The sequence below is a fragment of the Papaver somniferum genome, chromosome 10 (assembly GCF_003573695.1).
Source record: "Papaver somniferum cultivar HN1 chromosome 10, ASM357369v1, whole genome shotgun sequence".
Taxonomy (NCBI): Eukaryota; Viridiplantae; Streptophyta; class Magnoliopsida; order Ranunculales; family Papaveraceae; genus Papaver; species Papaver somniferum.
In genome coordinates this window covers 88,956,324-88,970,421 of record NC_039367.1, presented here as the reverse complement: position 1 = coordinate 88,970,421, position 14,098 = coordinate 88,956,324, and positions in this window count along the sequence as shown.

Here is a 14,098-nt window from a genome sequence, read left to right as displayed (position 1 = left end):
TTAAAGCCTATGTGAGGTGCATGTTACAATGGGAAAATCATGATGCCATATTGTGCAAATATTTCGCATCCAGCTTAACAGGAGAGGCGTTAAAATGGTTTGAAGGTCTACCAAAGAACACAATAACATCCTTCAATCATTTGCAGACTACATTCTTAGGGGCATATATAAGTAATAATTCTTCGCGACCTGGTATAGAAGATTTGTTTGGATTAAAACAGAGGATTGGCGAAAGTTTGAAACACCTGACTAAAATATGGAGAACTATGTGTAGAGAAATGTCTGGCCGGGTAGATGAGAGATATCTTATATTATCATTTATCAATGCTATGTTTGCAACAAACCTATTGTATGTCCAAATTTTTAGAGTCAAGAATACGATCACAATGACTGAATTGCGAGAACTTCAAGAAGAATACATTGCTCTAGAGGAAAGGCAAAATGAAATGGAATCATATCCAGTTGCGAACACCAACTCACAAACAGTGAATGCAAGTTTATTACCCAAGCTAATAAATACAGTAGCGAATACTTCGCAAGTACAACAAGAGAAGGTGACGGGTAACAGTCAACAGAAACTAGTGGCTATGTGGTAGGCTCTTAAAGATGTAGAAAATAAGAGTAAAAGAAAGCCTACTTGTTAAACCGCAAGTGCACAGTGTCGGTTGTAGTTTGTGCAAGAACGGGTCGAATCCACAGGGACTTGTGTGTGTAGTTGAAGTTTCCTAAGCTAAGCAGTGACAGTAAGTGACAGTGGCAGTGAGCCAAAGAAGCAAAGGCAATGAATAACAGTGAGCAATGAGCAGTGAGTTCTCTAAGTAAAACAGTGACAAAGAAGTAAAACACTAAGGTCTTGAATCCATCTTATACCTAGCTAGATAGTAGCAATTCTAGTTCATATTCTTGTCCCTAATGGAAAAAGGGGGAGGTTCATGCCTTCCTTAGTCCAGGGTATGCATTTGTGGAAAGTTAATGAGCTAAGTTACTCAATCACCCCTAATATTGAGTGTCTGTTTAAGGCACACTCAATCACAGGTGATATTACATATTAAGTTCATCACTTCCCTAGGCAACTGATCACTACAAGAATTCCTTCCTAATATTTTACCACCTAACAGGAATTAAATTTCATCTCAACCTTAGCACCAGTGATTTAGAACATAATGAAATAGCACAAGAAAGTTAACTACACATGACAGAACATACTTGAAACTTAAACATTAACAAAACAGTGAACACTAACACAACAGACATTAACAGTGGATAAGAAGAAGATATGCATTGGATTGAAAAATGAGATTAACCCAATTAGGGGGTATCTCGGATGACCCAAGAACAGTTTTTGCATTCTCTACAGCTTCCCTTTTATAGTTTTTCAAAAATACAAAACCCTAATTCGAAACCCTAATTTTTTGGGGAAAATCAAATTCTCTCACCAATTTCCTGAATTGAGCTCGACCCAAGCTTTGGGTATGTCCCCTCTGCTCTTCTGAAGCTTTTCCTGCCCTCAATTTTGTCTTCTCCTCGATGTTGGTGAAACCCTATCTCGAGCTTTCTTGTCAAACCCACACCTAGGGTTCAGAGATGTGAATTTGGAAAGAAGTCTAGGCTAGGGAGAGATGTCGTGGTGTTGTCGGGTGGTTGTGGTGGTGGTGTGGTTCGAGAAGAAGGTGTAGCTGGTGGAGGTGATGGAGTTGCAGAACTGTGGAGTTTTTGGGGAAGATGAGAAGAAGAACCCGATGGAGAAGAAGGGTCTGTTTGGTTGGGTAATAGGGTTCGGTGACTAGGGTTTTAGACGGAGTATCAAAGGTTGATGCTCAGCGAAGCGAAAGCGTAGGATGAAAAGATGATGGAATGATCCAACGGCGCGATAGGAACGACCGTTGGATGATGAGATACAACAAAACTGACGGCTTCAGATGGAGTTAGGTACTATAGTGTTTGACAGGAGCTTCGGATTTTGATGCACAATGATGAGGCGACCGTTGGATGACAAGATGGATCCAATCTGACGGCTCTCATGGAAATGGGTATGGATAATGGAAATGGATTTGGGTAAGGGTTTTGGGTCTTGGGTATGCCAAGCCCATATCTTCTTTAAGAACAATTCTTCCTCTTCAAGCCCACTTCTAGTTGATCCGGCTCTTGCAAACATCATTCTTCGCTTCCTCCTAGCGAGAGTCTTTGCCGTTCATTTGCTCTTTTCGCTCCGTGAGATAACCAGGCTTTATTTAGTACCTAAAAATGCAAAATTAATTAAGAAAAGTATTTATTCTTGAAAACAACGAAAACACAGAATATGGGATAAAATGTAGAATTAATGCACAAAAGATGAGTTAAATGCCAAGAAAAATATATAGAAATATGCACTTTTTAGCACTCATCACTATGGGAAGCCGAGATCAAGAGGAGTATGAAAGAGAAAGAAATTTCTACAATCGTGGTGGATTTAACAAGATTCAAAGACTCGATCAACCACAAGAAACTTATGGAGGTCAAAGACAAAACTATAATAGAGGACAAGGAGGTCACAAGGTAGTATGGGAAGAAATAAAGATGCCACCTCTAAATGCAAGTGTGGAGAAAATATGGGAAGCTATAATTTTGATGGAGAATATACCAACACCATGGAACATGGGAACGGAACCACCTCCAAACCACAGAATCCATGAGTTTTGTTCTTATCATCATTTTCATGGACATACAACAAATGATTGCAGAAATGTAAAAAGAATTATTTTGAGAATGATAGATCAAGGAAAACTAAACCACTTTTTGGTAGGTCATCCATAATCTCAACCACTACCGCCACCACCAGAGCATCACAAAGTGAACACGATAAAAAAGAAGGAAACATTCTTCATAGAAGTTGGTGCAAAAGCAAAAAATCTATTCTGTCACTCTATCGTACATTCATATAAGACAATTGAATATTTTCATGATAATGTTTTGAGTAGAGTGTTCGCAAGAGATAACGATGGAAGAGAAATTATGAATATTGCGAAAATCTCGCCACTAGAAGAATGACAGAAACAAATTATTTCTTTTACCGCAGAAGAGATTCCCGAAGGTGAAGAGGTGCATGATAATCCATTGGTGGTAAAATTATAAATTAATCCAAAACCAAATGAAGATGAGGATGATGAAGTTGAAGATTCATGGGCAATTAATAGAATTCTAATCGATACTGGAAGCTCTGTGAACATCTTATTTTATCATACTTATAAAACTATGGGAGGAAGAGATGATGATCTTATACCATCAACATATAGGATATATTGTTTTAATGGTACTTCTAATAAGCCTAAAGTGGAGGTTACTATGCGAATTCCATTGAAGGGAATATCTTTCGAAATCTTATTATGTGTCGTTGATTTAGAATCACCCTACAATGCGTTAATTGGTCGACCTTGGCTACATGAGATTCTAGGTGTAGCTTCAACTTTCCACCAGTGCATCAAATTCCCTCACCCCCAGTGGTGTAGGAATCATAAAGGAGAAGAAAAGTGAGAAGAGGTGTTACGAAACTGAGATAAAATCTTGCGAAGGAAGAGCAAACAAGAAGGAAAATTGGCGACACAAAATCAAAGATACACGGAGAAGTGGGAGGTTGATGGTGGATGCAATCGAAAGAAAAGGAGAAGAGATGTTGCGAAACTAATGCTAGCTCAGAATAAAAATGATGAACATACCACTACCAAGGAAGCAATAGCAGAAAATAATAAAGAAGCAGAGGATGGCAAAGGTAATAGAAACAAGAAATGTATGAATGATTAAGTTGTTGCGACACTCTCGCAATAAGTAAAATTTTCAAAAATACATTTGATTGAATGACAAAATTGATATTGCGAAATCCAAATACAATATGGTGATGTGTGAGACTCTCACAGAGATAATAAATTTTACATAAATAATCAGAGAAAAATTACAAAAGAGAAAGAGGCGAACCTTTATGGCGTACACCCTAGTTCGCGAATACAATTTCGCAAGAGGCAAATGTAAGACCTAAAGTACGTCATATAAGGGGGTACCTGTTGCATGGCTCAGGGAAAGGCTACACCTCCACCGGAACCTGAGTCATGGAGATTTGGGGTCAATAAAGCCCATCCGGGAGAGGCACCTTGGATTCTCAGCTTAAGCATATGACTTAAGTTGGGCGACTAAGGTAATAAGGACTCTCCCAAGGAGTGCAGATCTGATCAAGGCGCCGAGGTACACGGTTGAGTCAAGAGTGCCAGGGACGGTTGAAGCGTACTTTGACATTCTTGACAAGTCTTGGCTTATACTACACTCGGCCTGAAGAAAACCCCACTTAGGGTGCAGTCTCATAACCATAAGCCCTATAGGTAAAAGGGATAAGAGGCTGCGAAAACAACTGGTTGTTGTTAAGACTGGATGGGAGGATCTAACCTTGTATGGTATAAGTACGCCTCCTTGAAGGGGCAACCAGGGGGGAGATAAGGGCGGCACCCTCCATTAGGGAGATGATAAGTGTCTTAAGACGCAAATGTCATGAGGATTTTTATTCGCAAGGATATTAAGGCTTGTCATATTTGTGCAACAATCCTGAAGATGCAATAATACAAAAGAAAAAGATAAGACGAGATCAATGGATTTTCGCATGAAAGTGCGAAGACGTCCTGCGATTTCGTCGCAAGACGGCAATGTCATGGGGCTTTATTTTCGCAAGAATATCTAGACCTGTCATATTGTCGCAACATTCCTGAAGAGGCCATAATACAAAAGAAAAAAGTTAAGGCAAGATCAATGGGTTTTTGCATGAAAGTGCAAAGACGTCCTGCGATTTTGTCGCAATGGCAAGAGGTGGCATAATAAGACCTTTAATTAGGAAGGCAAAATAAGACCACACAGGAATGAGATTTTGAAAAGAATCAAAATTCACTTCGCATAAGATAGCGAAATTATACATTATAAACTGCGAAATTGAGGCATAAAATAAGAAAAATTTATAAAATCTCTCATTTGGATACAAATAACAGAGGCAAGTATGGGAATGTATGAAATTAGAAAATGTTATTTGTCTCCATATGATATATTGATTCAAAAATTAATGATTATATTGATTAACTATATTGCAAGGAAGAATTGTTTTAATGAATGCAGGTCAAAATGAAAGAAACACAAATATACAGAAAGAAGGAATAAATGTACAAGTATTACAAAGAATCAAAGAAAGAAATAAAGACTACTTCTTAGTTGATCCTTCATTATCTTCATCAGACTTGTTCCCTTCTTCGTCTGTGTCAGAATCTTCATCACCATCAGAACCTTCATCATCATCAGATTCTTCATCATCAGCTTCGCTATCAGAGATAATCAAATTGGGAGTATTCTGTTGGATTTCTTCCAAGAGACAAGGATAATCAGAATGTGGGATATTATGATCGTCACAAACCATTTGGATAGTTTGATTGCGAAAATGCATAACATCATTCTTAAAATTCGCAACAGTGATCTTGATTTGATTCTTTAATCTTGAATACTTGTCGTTGCGAGAAGAAAGATTCTTTGCGAGTTCATCATTTTCAGCTTCGAGTTCCTCAATCTTTTCACGATATCTACTTTCAGAATCTGCGAGAAAAAGATAATCAATTATTAACTTGATGAAAATTCATAAGAAGCAAAAGATTAGTAAAGAAGAGCAGTTAGTAACCTTCTCTGTCAGAAATCATATCTCTAATCAAGGCTGTATGCTCAACTTGGAGACTAACATTTACACCTAAATCTTTTCTGGAATCATCTAAGATTTCGCAGCCCAAACAAATTCATCCTCGTTACTTATAAGAAGACGAGAACGAATTTGATTTTCTCTTTCGCAGAGTTCGATGTTCTTGCGGTTAGCTTCATCTCGCTCAAGTTGAACTTCAAGAAGAGTCTCTTGGAATTTCACCAAAGCTTTAGCACCTTGATCAGAGATGCGATCCTTATCATCTATGAGACCACTAATTTTGGTTCTTAACTCATTGGTTTTCTCTTTAGAATCAAGAAAGAGACGCTTAAATCGGTTGGCTAAGCCTAAACTAGATATGGGGTCAATTTCTAAGAGACGAAATTTAGATCTAAGATCATTTAGAGAAAGAGATGAAATTCTATCATTTGAGAAGCTATTTAAGGAATTGTTAAGACGCTCAATAAGGGTGTCATTATCCAAGGCATTAGGAAATGAACGAAGAAGGGTAGCTTCATCAGAAAGACCATAAATGTCTGCAAAAAGGATCATTTAAATAAGATAAAACAATAGGATGAATGAATGAAGGGAAAAGAGAAAAGTAACATACCGTAAAACTGATTATTAGCTTGCTGAAGACTAGAGATTTTGTTCTTATACGAAGAAGAATCAATTTCTAGTTGTCTATTTTTCTCGCGAAGACATTTAACTTCAGCTTCCAATTCTTCATTCTTTGTGCGAAATTGAAGATTTTTCTTTTCAAGATTTTCGCGTCTCCTCTCTAGATCCGAGGCAACAACGAAAGAAGCTTTTCCAGCCTGCGAGAAAATATAAAAAATATTAATATAGAAAGAAATTTTGAGTTATGACAATGAAGAAATAAAAAGATAAAAATATACCAGACATTGAGGGAATGCAAGAAGTCGGGAGTCACTGATCTAGAAACTCCACGAAGAGAACTATCACCATCCATCAAAGGGATATCGCAAAGTGTAGCGAGAGCCTTACAGGTGTTGGCGAATTGGCTATCTCCCATTCCTTGCAGAGAATCAGAAAAGAGGCCAGAGAGCTTAGCCATAGAAGATTCGGGTGGAAAATCTTCACTTGCGACAAGATCATCATTATCCTCATCATCTTTGTCACTTTCGGAATTTTCTTGAGGAGGAATATTTTAAGGAGAAGAAGAACGGACTTTCCTTTTATTTGAAGGATGAGCAGTTGATTTTTCTCTGCGAAAAACACCTTTACCTTTATCACCAATCTTCGCAACATCAGCAGGCTCTTCTATTTCAGCAATAATCTTCACACACAGATAGAAATAAGAAATGGAAGCAACAATATACAGTTTAAAATCATAAGGAATTTTTTTTTTTACTTCATCTGTGTATGAACAAAGAGCTAACAGAGTGCTAGCTTTCCCAGTCACGTTATAACTATCTTTCAGTTTTTGGATCTGCAGAATGTCACAAGAGTTAGCGAACAAAATAATAAAGACAAATAAAGAAATGTAAAGTGAACTAAATGGGAAGAAACATACTTCTTTCTCCTTCTCGGGCCAAGAGAAAACCCAAGGTTGATAAGCAGCGATATTCGCAGGAAGAACATTTGACCCAACAATATAAGGTCCTTTTAGCATTAAAGGAAAAACACACCATTTATCGTCTTTGGATTGGCGAGGAGTTGTGTTTTTACCATATTGCCAGTCAATATCTTGCATGAGAATTTTAGCTCAATCAATGTTATCTTTCTTTTTTAAGCGAATACCCCAGCGAGTATTCTCTTTCTTCATGGAGATAAGTTCATAGTTCTCAAAGAAACTCGTTACTATGTATTTCTCAGCGATTATCTCTAGGTCTGCGAATTTAGGATCCCTAAGTTCTTTGGAGTACAAAGATCCTTTACCAGCACCACTGTTAGCGAACTCTAGCATCAAACGAATGCAATCTCAGTTGGAAGATAGCTCGCGAAAATCCTGGGTGAGCGAGAATTTCATAGAATAAAGGAAGATCTGGGTCATAAAGAGGAATAGGGAGACCTGCGAGAATCTGACCTAGCGAAATTATGATTGATTGATCATCACAGTACTGATCAGAAAAAAGTTTGACAAAAAGAACTGATTTGGCATTTTCACCAGGAATGGTAGAGAGTGTGAAACCTTTATCAGCAAGATCTTTTTAGACATCTGTTACATTCTTCTCATGTCTATGACCACTTGGAGCCATATTTGAATATAGAGTATGGGAATGAATAAAAAGTAAGAACATTGAAGGGGAGAAATTACAGTAATAGAACTTGCAGAAGAATAACAGAGTTGCAGAGATGAGAGAATAAAAAGAGAAGAGAAAGTAAAAAGAAAGTGGAAAGAAGAGTATATAAAGGAGAGTTTTTTACTCGAATAAATAAACATCATTAAGACGAAAATATGTGAGCGGTTGAAAAGCAGCGGTTACATAAGACGTGTCAAGAAACAGATGGAAGAAAGAATACGTGTGATAAATGCAGAATATGAAGAGATGAACAACTGCGACATTTCTCACATCATTCTCTACTTTGCAAAGAAGATATGAGAAGAGGCAAGATGTAGGATCAGAATCTCGCAATGATAATGTCTCAGCGAAATTATCAATTACACAACACAACAGCGTCGCAGAACGACGTCAGCTAGAATCACGAGAAAGATGTGATAGTTTTGCAAAAATTAGAAAGTTTGCGAAATTAACATTTGTAAGGTTGCGAGAATGTCGCAAACCATACCCGAAAATAAAGGACAGATTAACTGTCATCCACTATGTATTTCCCTATAAATAGTCGTTCAAGTTGTAAAGAAAGGAGAGAGATCTTTTTTGAGTAAGAAACAAGTAAATAGGAGAGAGAAAGTCTAGAGCATAAGTCATTATTGATTCTTTTATCTTTTCTTGTAAGAACATTCAAAGATTGATCAATAAAATTAAGAGTGTAAATCTAAAAATGAGTTGAGTAATAATGAAATCATACGAGGGGTGTAGTGTAGGATTTCCTGCAACTACACACCTAGTTTGATTATTTTTGAAAGCCTTATCTTCCTACATAAGGCCACTCAAACTAGATCAAGATATTAATGATAGTTTAGATCTGTCTTTATATCTGACATTGACTTGTAATCATCCATTGTTAACAGACTTCGTTCTGCGCGTGATCGATCATAAGTTGTAATCAAGTTTGGTTGTGCAAGTACATAAGAATATTGAACATTTCTTATTAATAAGTTAATAACTTCGGTAACATAATAATTTTTCATACTTAGGCCAATGTGCTAAATTAAAAAAAAATGTAATTTGGCAATAGGGCCCAAACTAGTACATAAACCAATAATTAATCAATATAATAACACTAAATTATGATACTTAATTAAAAAAAATCCAAAGTTATGTGTTTTTTATCCATATTCATATAACACTGGACTTTGTCTCTAATCTTTTGTAGTTGCTCAAAAAGTCTTTGAGTGATTTTATTATGTCTTCCGTCTTATTGTTTTAATTTTAAATATTAAAGTATATACTTCTACACAAATAAGACATTTTCTTTCTGAAACTTAAACTTAAATATGGTACTGATAAAATTTAGCAATCCTAAAGATATAAAATTATCGAAGTTTCACTATATTAGCTCGAAGGAAAAAATTAAGTTAGGAAACCCAATGAGAAGGGTAGCAAGAGCATACCTTGCTCTACACCCAATAAACCCCTGCAGTAAGGCCTATTCTTTTGCACATGCCAAACACTGATATTTGGCATATATGCACCAACTGTTGGTATGCCAAACTGCCAAACTCATATGCTTATATGCCAGGAATAACATATAGGCATACACGACAGAGTTTCCAGCGAGCGATAGAGTGTCCATCGCTCGATGGTCAATTCAATGCTCGCTGGTCTTTAACTCGCCAGCGCTAGTCAAGCTACCGCTCGCCTCTCTGATCATCGATTATCAGATCTTCATCCAACTGCTACTATTTTCCCCCTCTATAAATACCTAACTTCAATCTCATTTCAACTCACACTAGAATTTCTAAACCTCTCTATAATTTCTCAATCTCCAATTCTTTTGATCACTCTTCCAATTCCTCAGATAGTATGGATGATAATATGAACATTGTTGAGTTCGTCGAGTTCGTAAAAAACCAAAGTGATGACGCAAATCGAAGAGTTGTTGATCGTGCCAATGTGGATAGTGAAATTAGGAGAAGTCAAATTAGATTCAGAAATCAAAATAGGAGAAATTGAAAAAGCGGGGGTACAACAACCACACCCAATATTTCGCTTAGCAATCTGTATGGACTAACTCCAATATAATTTTAAGAGAATCAACTATACAGTCAGACTCAATCTTAATAAAAGTATATCAAAGAGTTATATCTCATTTTCTCGATTCAATACTTACTCAAGCAAATAGAAATTATGCGAGTCTAATTGAATACAAGAGAAATCACTTGAACGGTACGAAAGACCAATGTTCAAGGATCAATCAATTTCAATCAACAACCAATGGTTGGATTTCCCAATTGATCGATTCAACGCACAACCTGTGATATTTCAATTATATAACAAAATATAATGCGGAAAAGAAATAACACAAACACCAGAAGTTTTGTTAACGAGGAAACCGCAAATGCAGAAAACCCCCGAGACCTAGTACAGATTGAACACACACTGTATTAAGCCGCTACAGACACTATCCTACTACAAACTAACTTCGGTCTGGACTGTAGTTGAACCCCAATCAATCTCACACTGATCCAAGGTACAGTTGCGCTCCTTACGTCTCTGATCCCAGCAGGATACTACACACTTGATTCCCTTAGTTGATCTCACCCACAACTAAAAGTTGATATGACTCAAAGTCGAAAACTTTAATAAACAAATATGTATCACACAGAAAAGTCTACGGTAATAGATAAATCTGTCTCCCACAGAAATACCTACAAGTTTTTGTTTCGTCTTTTGATAAATCAAGGTGAACAGGAACCAATTGATAACCCGAACTTATATTCCCGAAGAACAGCCTAGAATTATCAATCACTCACAAAAACCTTAATCGACTAGCGAAAGAAGATATTGCGGAATCACAAACGATGAGATGAAGATGTTTGTGACTTCTTTTATATCTTGCCTATCGGAGAAATCAATCTCAATCCAATCTTACGATTGTACTTAGTACGATAGAAACAACAAGATCAGATCACGCAACTACAAAGAAAATAGTTGGATCTGGCTTCACAATCCCAATGAAGTTTTCAAGTCGTTAACCTACAGGGTCTCGTTAGAAACCTAAGGTTAAAGGAGAATCGACTCTAGCTTATACAACTATCATCACACATGAGGTATGGGGATTAGCTTTCCCAGTTGCTAGAGTTCTCCTTTATATAGTCTTTCAAATCAGGGTTTGTAATCTAAGTTACCTTGGTAACAAAGCGTTCAATATTCACCGTTAGATGAAAACCTGATTAGATTCAAGCTAATATCTTTCAACCGTTCGATCGAAACTTAGCTTGTTACACACAAATGAAATGCACGTTTATTTAGGTTTGTGTAACCGTACCCAAACATGTACACTTAGTTGGTTCAACAATAGTTAACCAAATGGTTAGCCATATGAGCACTTTCATATCAACCATATTTTTGTTTACCATAACTAGTTCAAATGACTCAAATGAACTAGTTAGAGAGTTGTTCATTTGCTTGGATCTTATAGAAGTATACAAGACACAATCGAAGCAAAAATGATTTGTTTCACTCGAATCGATTCATGAACTTTATAGCCACGCTTTGCAAATATGCATTCCTTAGTTTATATAAGTTTAAGTTCACGAATAATCGTTTTTAGAAAATAACCAACCTAAGTATGCGGACTGGTACGCGGACTTAAGTACCCGGAATAATTTGTTTTCAGTTCACAAACTCGAGCAGATTTTCACGGGACGTGAACTTCCGATGGTGCGCGTACTGGTACGCGGACTTTAGTTCCGGTTTTCCTGATCAGCAAAGTACGCATACTTTGGTTCAAGGAATAAAGACTTACACACGTATTAGTTATCACACAATGTTTATATCCAACAATGGTTATATATTTTAAACTCTCATTTCAATCATTGAAACATTCTTAGAGGACGTTATATAGTTGTTATTCACAGACCATTTTTCGTCAAAACAATTTTCAAGTAATTGAAACTTAATATGACTTTCGTCACTATTAAAGATGAACTTGGCCAAAGTGAAAGCTTACGAACACATATTTCGAGAAATAGATAAGCGAGATAAACTCGTCTCGAAATAGCAAATGTGTATAATCAAAGTCTATATAGCAATACGACTTTTTTCTCAAGGAGGAGATAGAGTAGATAGACTTTTGAGTGATAGATAAGTTCAAGTATCCACATACCTTTTAGTCGATGAAGTTCCACCAGTTCCTTGAGTAGTTCTCCGTCTTTGTATGATGATCGCCATGGAGTCTAGAGCTTAACTGCACTTTCTATCCTAGTCCGAGACTTAGCTATAAGTAGACTAGAAATCAAGACTTATAGTTTTGATCACTAACATTGACAAACATGCTTGAGAAAGCAACGCATGCGAGTTCGACCGAGCAGTGCTCTAACAATATCCCCCTTTGTCAATTTTAGTGACAAAACTATAAATACATATGAAATACAAAAATAAATATAAACTTTTTTAGCTTCTCTTCCACATGCCTGATCTTCTTGGTTCTTCAACATTATTCGAAATCTTCGTCACTTCCAAGTACTCCAATGATCCCAAAGGTTGTAAGTTTAGTATCATCGTTGTTGAAAATTCGTATCCATAACAATGAGAAAACAAGAATTCTCAATCATTGTTACAAAGTGTCATAGTATTATTACACAACATCAAAGTTCAATTGTATCACAACTTCGACAACAATACTACGATTATATGTAGCACTCCCCATTAGTCAATACTCCATCTCACATGGAAACCACTCCCCTTTACATAATGATCCGAAAACCATATGTATTTGTAGTGTGAACTACACATTAATTCTCCCCATTTTTGTCAATAAAATTGGCAAAGGTACGAAAACTAGTGGGATCCTAATGAAATTTCCATAGAGACATTTCATGACCAAAAACAAGCACATATCAACTTTTTAGATGCAATCATATAGCCAAAGCTAAATGCTTTCATCAAGGAGTTTATAAAGATACAAGATAACTCCTGTAATATTCCACAACCGCACTCCCCACAAAGATTTGGCAATTAAGCACAAGTTCAATTAAGAACTCTTTACCATAAAATGTCATTCCCGAATGAACAACAAGAACGACCTTATTTTCACAAGAAAAGAAGGATTTCTTTGGACATAACAAATCACATACGAATACGAATTTGAATCCAAAAATACTAAATCAAATTAACCACAAGAAAACCCATGATTAATTTAATCGGAAATGCTCAACATAAGAGAACTTACGGAGCCGCACAGTATATACATAAGAATATGGATCAGGGAAGATCAATACTTCGGAATAAACAAGGATTCATTCTATTTTCCATCACTATTTGCACAATGACATACAATAGACATAATCCTCGTAAACAAAAGTTTTATCCTTTCTTCCATCAAATAATGACATAGGAGGTTTTAACTTTTGTAATGTCAAAAGTGCATTCATTCTTTTATCAATACATGCATATTGACATATGAAAGACTTAACTTTTGACAAGATATACTTTTAGCATGAAGAAAAAAAACATTCAAAGCTAAATAAAAAGTTATTACAACCCTTAAAGTATCACATAGCAAAAGAAGTTTAACAACATAAAAAGAAGGAACTAAGCTTGATTGCGATTATACTTCTCAGCAATATTACACACATGTTCAGTTAATTCAGGATGAATTCCCAACACGTAGCTCAGTTGTTCCCGTAGGCACTCGATTCTTTCATTAAGAAGATTGTCTTCAGAATTGACTGGCTTCTTCATCTTGTTGATGTTTGTCTGGGAAAGAGGAGAAGCATAACTAGTACAGGTGCCAATAAGTTTAACCTTAAATTAACTGCAGATTCTACTGATAGGACATTTTTTTTTGCTAAGAAACAACACCATGGCATTAACTGAAAAGAAAATTACAAACATCCGATAGAGGTTCTTTGCTCAACAAAGAGTTCAAAAAGGGAGGAATAGAAACCCATGAAGTTTTCAACTTAAACTTTCTAGCCCGACGTGCAAGCCGATCCGCTACCTTATTTTTAAGTCTCTTAATATGTACAACCTTAAACCTAGCACTATTTGAAAGGAAAATCCGACAATCTTCTAAAAGATCACTGCAAAGCCAGTCTACAGCACCCTTGCCTTCATGAATAATGTTCACCAGCTGAAGACAGTCACTGACAAATAA